The 7,069-nt window shown below is 40.7% G+C and overlaps 1 protein-coding gene across 5 annotated transcripts in view; it reads left to right on the top strand.

Annotated features, from left to right (window-relative positions):
• Positions 1-2,113: 2,113 nt before the first annotated feature.
• Positions 2,114-7,069, top strand: part of gli1 (GLI family zinc finger 1) — a 55,701-nt gene continuing 50,745 nt past the window's right edge. For 3 of the 5 annotated variants that reach the window (XM_017305039.1, XM_017305037.1, XM_017305038.1), the window contains exon 1: positions 2,114-2,480. The gene's annotated coding sequence lies outside the window, so the exon portion shown is untranslated. The remainder of the gene's footprint in view (positions 2,481-7,069) is intronic. The other 2 variants (XM_008408459.2, XM_017305036.1) reach the window with 1 other exon arrangement.

The raw sequence follows: 7,069 nt of genomic DNA, 5'->3' as shown, positions 1-7,069 counted from the left end.
TTTCCTTTGGCTTACCTTGTTGGTAATCTGTTTGGTGCGGTAAGCCCTCTACAGGCTTTGGAGGTGGACATCTGTAACTTTTTATTTCTGCCCCATTCACCTTTTCTCCCTTTGCTTCAAATAGCTAATGTTTTCTTAATGTTAGCTGTTAAGAAAACTGCAAACATTAGCTAACAAAATTCTGTATGTATAGAATATTGTATGAGTACAATATTGTCTGTATATTGCTGCATACAAAACTGAATAAGAGCTGCAGATATGAACTATTCTACTATGAACATTTTTCATGATGCTAATTAATATCTATATTTAATAGTTTAGCATGTCAAAGTTTGAATAGTGAGTGGATGAACTACTTGCTAAATAGTCCTAGATTAACTGAACAATTTGTATGCATGCTGTCATCTTCATCAACTTTGCACTGAAACCATCTGGTTCAAATCTTCTCAATGAAGAAATCTGAAGTATAAATATATTTTCCTATATTTAGCTAAATTATGCTTTCCAGTTTCAGAAGGCCCAAAAAAGCTCTTAACGACAACCACGATAAACTCTCCTCACCTTTAATCCCACTCATTGATAATCTGAAGTGAAGCTGGTGTGAGATTCTCCCCTCTGTCAGATGAAACATATGGTTGCAGCATCTGTGGGAGGGTTAACAGCCAAGGCTTCCCTGCTTGGCTGCTGCAGCTATATTAGGCCCAAAGCCCACCACAACTCTCATTGACAAAATCTGATTTAACCACTGGCCGTATGCTGTGAATGGACTCCAGCCTTGGCTCGGGTCACCAACTGTTCAGGCTTTGACTCAGCTTTCCCGGCTGCTTTGAAAATAAAACCGCCTCATGAATGTAGTTATTCACTGACGTGCGGCTAATAAACACTCTTGGTTACGTGGTGATAAGTTTGGATTCTGCTAAACATTTGAATACAAAACACTTAACACATTCCTTTTTTTTTTTTTTTGTTAGTGCTGTTAAATCTTTACAGATCTATTCAATAACAAGCACTGTAAAAAGCACTTGGTTATTTCATGGGTTATTRTGCAATTAAATCAATCAAACAAAAAATACCTTAAGAAGTCAACGAAGTCATAAACTCTCTTCACCAACTGATATAGTAACATTACAGCATACATACATAAATAAACAAACTACTAGATAATATCCAGATAGAATAAATTAATTAGATACATTATACCATTTTAAGATGAATGTTTTCAGAAATAAATCAATAAATAGTTAAGATGAAAAAATAACAAAGAAAATTGTATATATTTTTTGTCTTTTATATTTACTGTGGTCCTTCTCTTTTTCTGAAACATTGTTATTCCACACTTCCAATAAATAAATGAATTAATACATAAATAACTATTTCCAAAATATGTGATTATTTATAAAAAATATAAAAATCTAATTACAACTTTTCTTTTAATACTCATATGTCTATTAAATGCCCACGTGTCCATGTACACTTCCTGAAATAATCATGTCTGGTTTTAGGTTAAGTGTCGGCGCACGGCTTTCTTCTTTAATAACCCAATAACTTTGTGGTCGCGTCGGCTCTGGTCCGGCTCCAGGGCAGCGGATTGGATTCCAGTCCAGGTTTTGTGGTGGATTTGACTGGTTGAGGCTCAGCAATCTGCAGCATCCCCACAAGAAGCCAGCCAGGCAGCCACACACGCTGTCCGATGGGCTGCTATGAAGTTACACTGTTAAAGTAAACACAAACATTTATAGATAGGTTTTCACAATTACTAGATAAGAACCTACTTAATATAGACGCAGCCGTGTACGTACAAGCATTTGATAAACACTTGGAGGCTGTAATGCCTTTATATAGCTGATTATATTACTTTAAAGGAATGTTCTTTTATTTACTGAGAAGAGGGAGGGAAACTGACCGACCATCAGTTTGGTTGTGTTTCTGGGCTGCATGTTAAGTTTGAGGAGAAAACCGAGGCAGTGTGGTTCTTTTTTTTTTTTCCTCTCTCTCTCCCTCTCTTTCTTTTTTTTTTTTTTTAAGAAAAACAAAAAGTGAACTTCCTGTTTCGGGGTGGTCCACAGGCTGTGGAGAAAGGGAGGGAGGACAGGGAAGGAGGGGGAAGAGAGAGGGAGAAGGGGGTGCGCATTCCCGCATTGGCTGTGCAGCCAACTCCAAGGCGCTTTGCGGGACTCCAGAGCCGAACATGGGGTGCAGTTTTGTCAACGTCTGCCTAAAGACACTTTGAAGAATTCGAAAGTATGCAAGATCCCTGCTGAAGAAGGAACAATGTGTCGGTTTCTGTGAAGATTTCACTCATCTCCATCCGCCTGCTTGCCAGAAAAGTTGAGAAAGAGAGAAAGAAAGAAAGGGGAAAGAAAGAAAGAGAAAGAGACGGGAGGCTTTACTGGAAACTTTCTCAGTCCCTGGATCCTCTGAGCTCTTCCAAGGACTCCAGTCAGGGAGTTTCATGCTGAATATTTCTCCTCTACCCTGAGGTAAGCAGAGCTGATGATTTATGGTCGCTCTTTAAATCACAGCCGAATTATTAATTGACTAGATTACGCGTGTTCTTGGTTTGAAAGTAACTTTTTGCGCAGCCTTATAATCACCCTTGTAGCCTGGATCTCTTTAAATCAGATGAAAACTTTAAACTGTGTGTTACAGTAGGCTTTTTCATGTCTTTGTTTATGTGTTGCTTTCTTTTTTTCGTCTTACGTTTTGTTTTAAATTTTCCACCTCACTGATAAGATATTGTGTTCGGTTTTTGTGGGTTTCGTGGTTTCATGGGGTAGAGTATATTTTACTTCCCCAGGTTTAAAAGATACCTGGGAAGATATTGAAATTGTTTTCTGCTTAGACATGAGAGGACAAGCTGACGTTTTGCTGAATTTCCTGGCTCAATTGCAGACCCCCCTAAAACTGCTTCCTTTGGGGTGGGGGTCTGCAGGTTTGCCCGAGGACAGTAGCAGGGCCACCCGAGAACAGCTGTTTCTTGTAATTCGCAACACTTTTGGTGCCAGTATTTGTCCTACTTGCTTACCTCTTGCTGCAGTTTGTCAAAACGTTTAATGCATACACGTTGATGGTTTTCTGACATCTGCACTTTTGGTGCTTCTTATGAATTGAACCCTGCTATCATCCATCTCTAATCTGGGATAGATGATGGATTCTAATCTAATTATCTGAGTAAGAGTGGGCTGTAGCTGCTAATGTGGGAAGATTAGGCCACTGCTAATAGTGGCCCTGCACTGAAGAGCGTCAACATCAGCCTCAATGGGGAGGCCAAACACTTATTTATTTCCAAAGTGACAGTGAGAAGTGCTGAGCACACACAGTCTGAACCTTCCTCACTCACACGTATACCTTTGTAGACTGCATTAAGAGGAAGACTCTTGAAAAGATTTATGAGATATTAAATTATTTAACTGCTTTGCAACTGGACGAGGTGGATTTAGCTACTGTTATCAGGTTTTTATGCTGAAAGAAGCTGAATAAAAAGCTCGGGGTCATTTTCCATCATGAGCAATCACTCTGACTCCTTTAGAGGTTTACGTGGGGGAGCATTCGATGGACGAGACTGCACTTGTCCTTTGGCCACACGAGAAAAGCTCTGCAGGGGAGCTTCCTCGTCATCTCTGGTCTTTATCAAGTGAACTGAGCTCGAAAGGCTCCTTAATGGGGTTGGCCTTAAATAAATACACTGTGCAGGAAGCAGCTGACCTCAGATTTGCAGTCACAGGTCAGGTCTGAAGTGATTTACCACAGTCATATCAGGGGACTGATGGGTTTTTCTTTGACCTGGTACAATTTTTATTTGGGTGGATTTGCGTCTACAAGTAAAAACAAGTAAAACTTTGGCCAAAGCTCTCTCTGGTATTAATCATGATGATAAAGTCACTTTTTTGGGGAGTTTAGGGTAGGCAGTGGGGGCGGAGGGTTTGGCCCCTGATTATGTGACACAGGTGTAACAAGAAGCAGGCAGCAACAAGTGGTGTGTTTTTGTCAAGATTCCATTTTAGTCCGCACAGCAAGAAACTCGTCACGTGACGCCTGCAACCCGTCACCCCCCTTCCCTTACACGGTTCTTCTCCCACCTTCCTCACACGGGGAGAGAGAGGGGAGGTAAGGGGGAGAAGGACCACCCTCACTGGGATCACAGCCCTTCAATCAGACCCTTTCACACCCTGTGAACCTGAAACAATCAGGGTTTAATAGCAGCTGTCTGTCTGTCTGTCTGAGCCGGGCCTGGCTCAAACCGCACGGACGATCAGCTTCGGCCCGGGACGCTCCAAAGGACACAGAACTCGCTCCTTTTTCTTCTGTCTCCTCATTGTCCTCTTTACCACTTCCAGGCACATGAACATATCAGAAGAAAGGCATTCAGAGAGGATTGTTGCCTCATCAGATTTGAGTTTGCGTTGTTTCTGATCTGCTGCACCTCTTCAGTTTACTCCATGTCCATTTTTGGCTGAGAGTGAAGAAACTGTTTGGAGGCAAAACTTGCTTCCCAGCCCATTTGAAAGCGTAAGAATTAGCTGTGGATTTCACAGAGATTTGTACAGTAAAAAGACTAAATGACGCTGGAGTGAGACAGAGCATTGAGGAGGGGTTCTACTAAGTAAAGAGCTGACACCAGAGGGCAAAAGCATTAAACACTTAGCAAGCTTGAATCGCATTAGTCAAAGGGCACACATAATAGTGAGGGGAAATGTTGCAACCATGGGAAATATTCTGAAAATCATTGTCCGTGGTCACTCTGAGATTTCCCACCCATTAGAGGGTGCATCGGACAAATCACAGCGGACGGGATTAGATGAATGATCTTCACAGCCGATCAGTTCAAAGCGATAGAAAAATGAGACAGAGGTCAGCTGGGTCTGATGCAATTAGTCCAAGGGAGGTTTTCATTCTTCTTGTTTTGTTTTTGATGAAAAAAGACTTTTATGAAATCAATTCAGTGCTGAAGATAACTGCTGGTAGCGGTGCTAACCTAATTCTAGGATCACACGTGTTTTAATCTTGTTGTGACTCATCAGATGTTTTCTCATGAAGCAAAATATTCTGGTGAGGAAGCATTGAGGTGTACCGCATATCACTTCAGTGTCTTCATATCTTGTCTCGTTAAAAACAAAATGTGTTTTATTTTGGTTTTTTACTACTCTTGAAAGCAAAATGTTACTCAGATTTTACCACATTTATGTGCAAAATTTTGATAAGTGCAGCATGCATTTGTAGACAGCCTTCTGTATTCTGATACCTCCTAATTAGTAAAGTCCATATGTGAACATCACAATGAAAACCAGGAAACAAAGCACAAGTCAGGCATAAGGCTGTGGAGAAATTGCAAACAAGATTAGGATAAAAAACTATTTCCCAAGCTTTAAACATCCCACAGATCTCTGTTTAATCCAAAAATTGGAAAATGGAAAGAGTATGGCAAAACTACAAACCCACAAAGACGTGGCTAAGATGAGACGGCCAGTTGAGACCTACTTCCAAGATGGTATGTGTGGAATAAAAAAAAACCCCAACAGCAACATATTTCATGGTGGGAAGATGTTGAGTTCAAGGTGAATATAATATGAGGACAGTGAGATATGGTAGTGTCAGCATCTGGCTCCTTGAATGTCCTTCTTCAATTGTGATAGGAAAGTGTGTCAGAACTGATAGGAAGATGGACTGTGCTAAATACAAGGTGAATCTAAACATCCAGCCAAGATGTGCTTATTTCTCCAAGCACGTCTATGAGTTGGAATGGCCCAGTCAATGTTAAGATTTCAACTGAGAATATGTAGCAAAGCTTGAAATCTGTGCGTTGTCCAATTTGAATGAGCTTGGGCAATTTTGCTCAGAGAAACAAGCAAAAACTTAAGTTTCATGAGTAAACTTCAAATAACCCGTGGCTGTATTGCAGCAAAAATGCTTTCTGTAGTATTTACTGAAGGAGGCTGAATATAAATCCATACCACACTTTTCAGATATTGATTTATTAAAAACCATGTGTTCTTTTCCTCCCATTGTTCAGATTCTGTACTTTGTGTTGTACGTCACATAAAGTCCCTGTAAAATACAGTGAGGGCTGCGTCTGTGATGTGGGAAAATCTGAAGAATATTAAGTGGTGTGAATACTTTTGCCAGGTAGAACAGATGAAAAAGTTCAAATTTACTGCCTGCAGCGCTGTATATACGTGCCTGTGATGTAGATTTTTTGCCGACAGTAAGAGGAGGAGCTGACGCTTTTCCCGGTCGTTCGGTGCCTCTGCTTTGAATTGGGGCGGTGGGTTTCTTTGCCTCCATGTGTCAGTGTGCGTGTGTGGGTTTGTGCACAAGCAAGCCTAACTATCACCTCATGTGGTTGATATTAGAAATCAAACGACAGCTAATAGCATCCAGGTGAAAATGCTGGGTTGTTTTTGTGTGCACAAACAGCCCACGCTGATGCTCATTACTCTCCATTAAATCCGCTCAGTTTGTGGCTCTGACTGAAAGAAGCAGGAACAGCCTGGTCTTGTAGTATTTCTTATGTTGTTCCTGCAGATTCATTCAGACTATTTTTTACTCTAACTTGCTTGTGTGTGTGCGTGTGTGTGTGTTTTGGTTTTTTTGGGTTGTCTGTGTGTTTCAATGTGTGTGTTCCCGACTGCTGATGACTCATCTTGTGCTTTACTGTCGGCAGGCAGAAAGTGAAGAAGAGGCGGTGTTTATTATTTCACCAGGTTGCCATAGTCACAATGCTTTTAGGTGCTGACATAATTAGTGAAGTTACAACACAGAGTCTGACGTCTGACTGTAGTATTCATCAATTAGAAGAAAAAAATGACACGTCTGTGTTTCCCTTTTGCTGTTTTAGAGAAGGAGAGACAATATGACATGATAAAGATCATCACAGGTTTTGCGTCATATTCATTTTCCAAAGATTTATACCTTTTGTTTTATAACAAGTAAGGTAATGATAGAGTTCCTTAACTGCATCATGGATGCTTTGATTTTACTATTCAGAAACGAAGGGACTAAGGAGAAAGTGCAGCGGGATATTCATGTTGCGTGTGTTTATGATGACTCTTCTGGACAACAACTCTGTTAT

This window comes from Poecilia reticulata, linkage group LG5 (assembly GCF_000633615.1).
Source record: "Poecilia reticulata strain Guanapo linkage group LG5, Guppy_female_1.0+MT, whole genome shotgun sequence".
In the NCBI taxonomy this organism is placed as follows: domain Eukaryota; kingdom Metazoa; phylum Chordata; class Actinopteri; order Cyprinodontiformes; family Poeciliidae; genus Poecilia; species Poecilia reticulata.
This window is presented reverse-complemented; position numbering and strand designations above follow the sequence as displayed.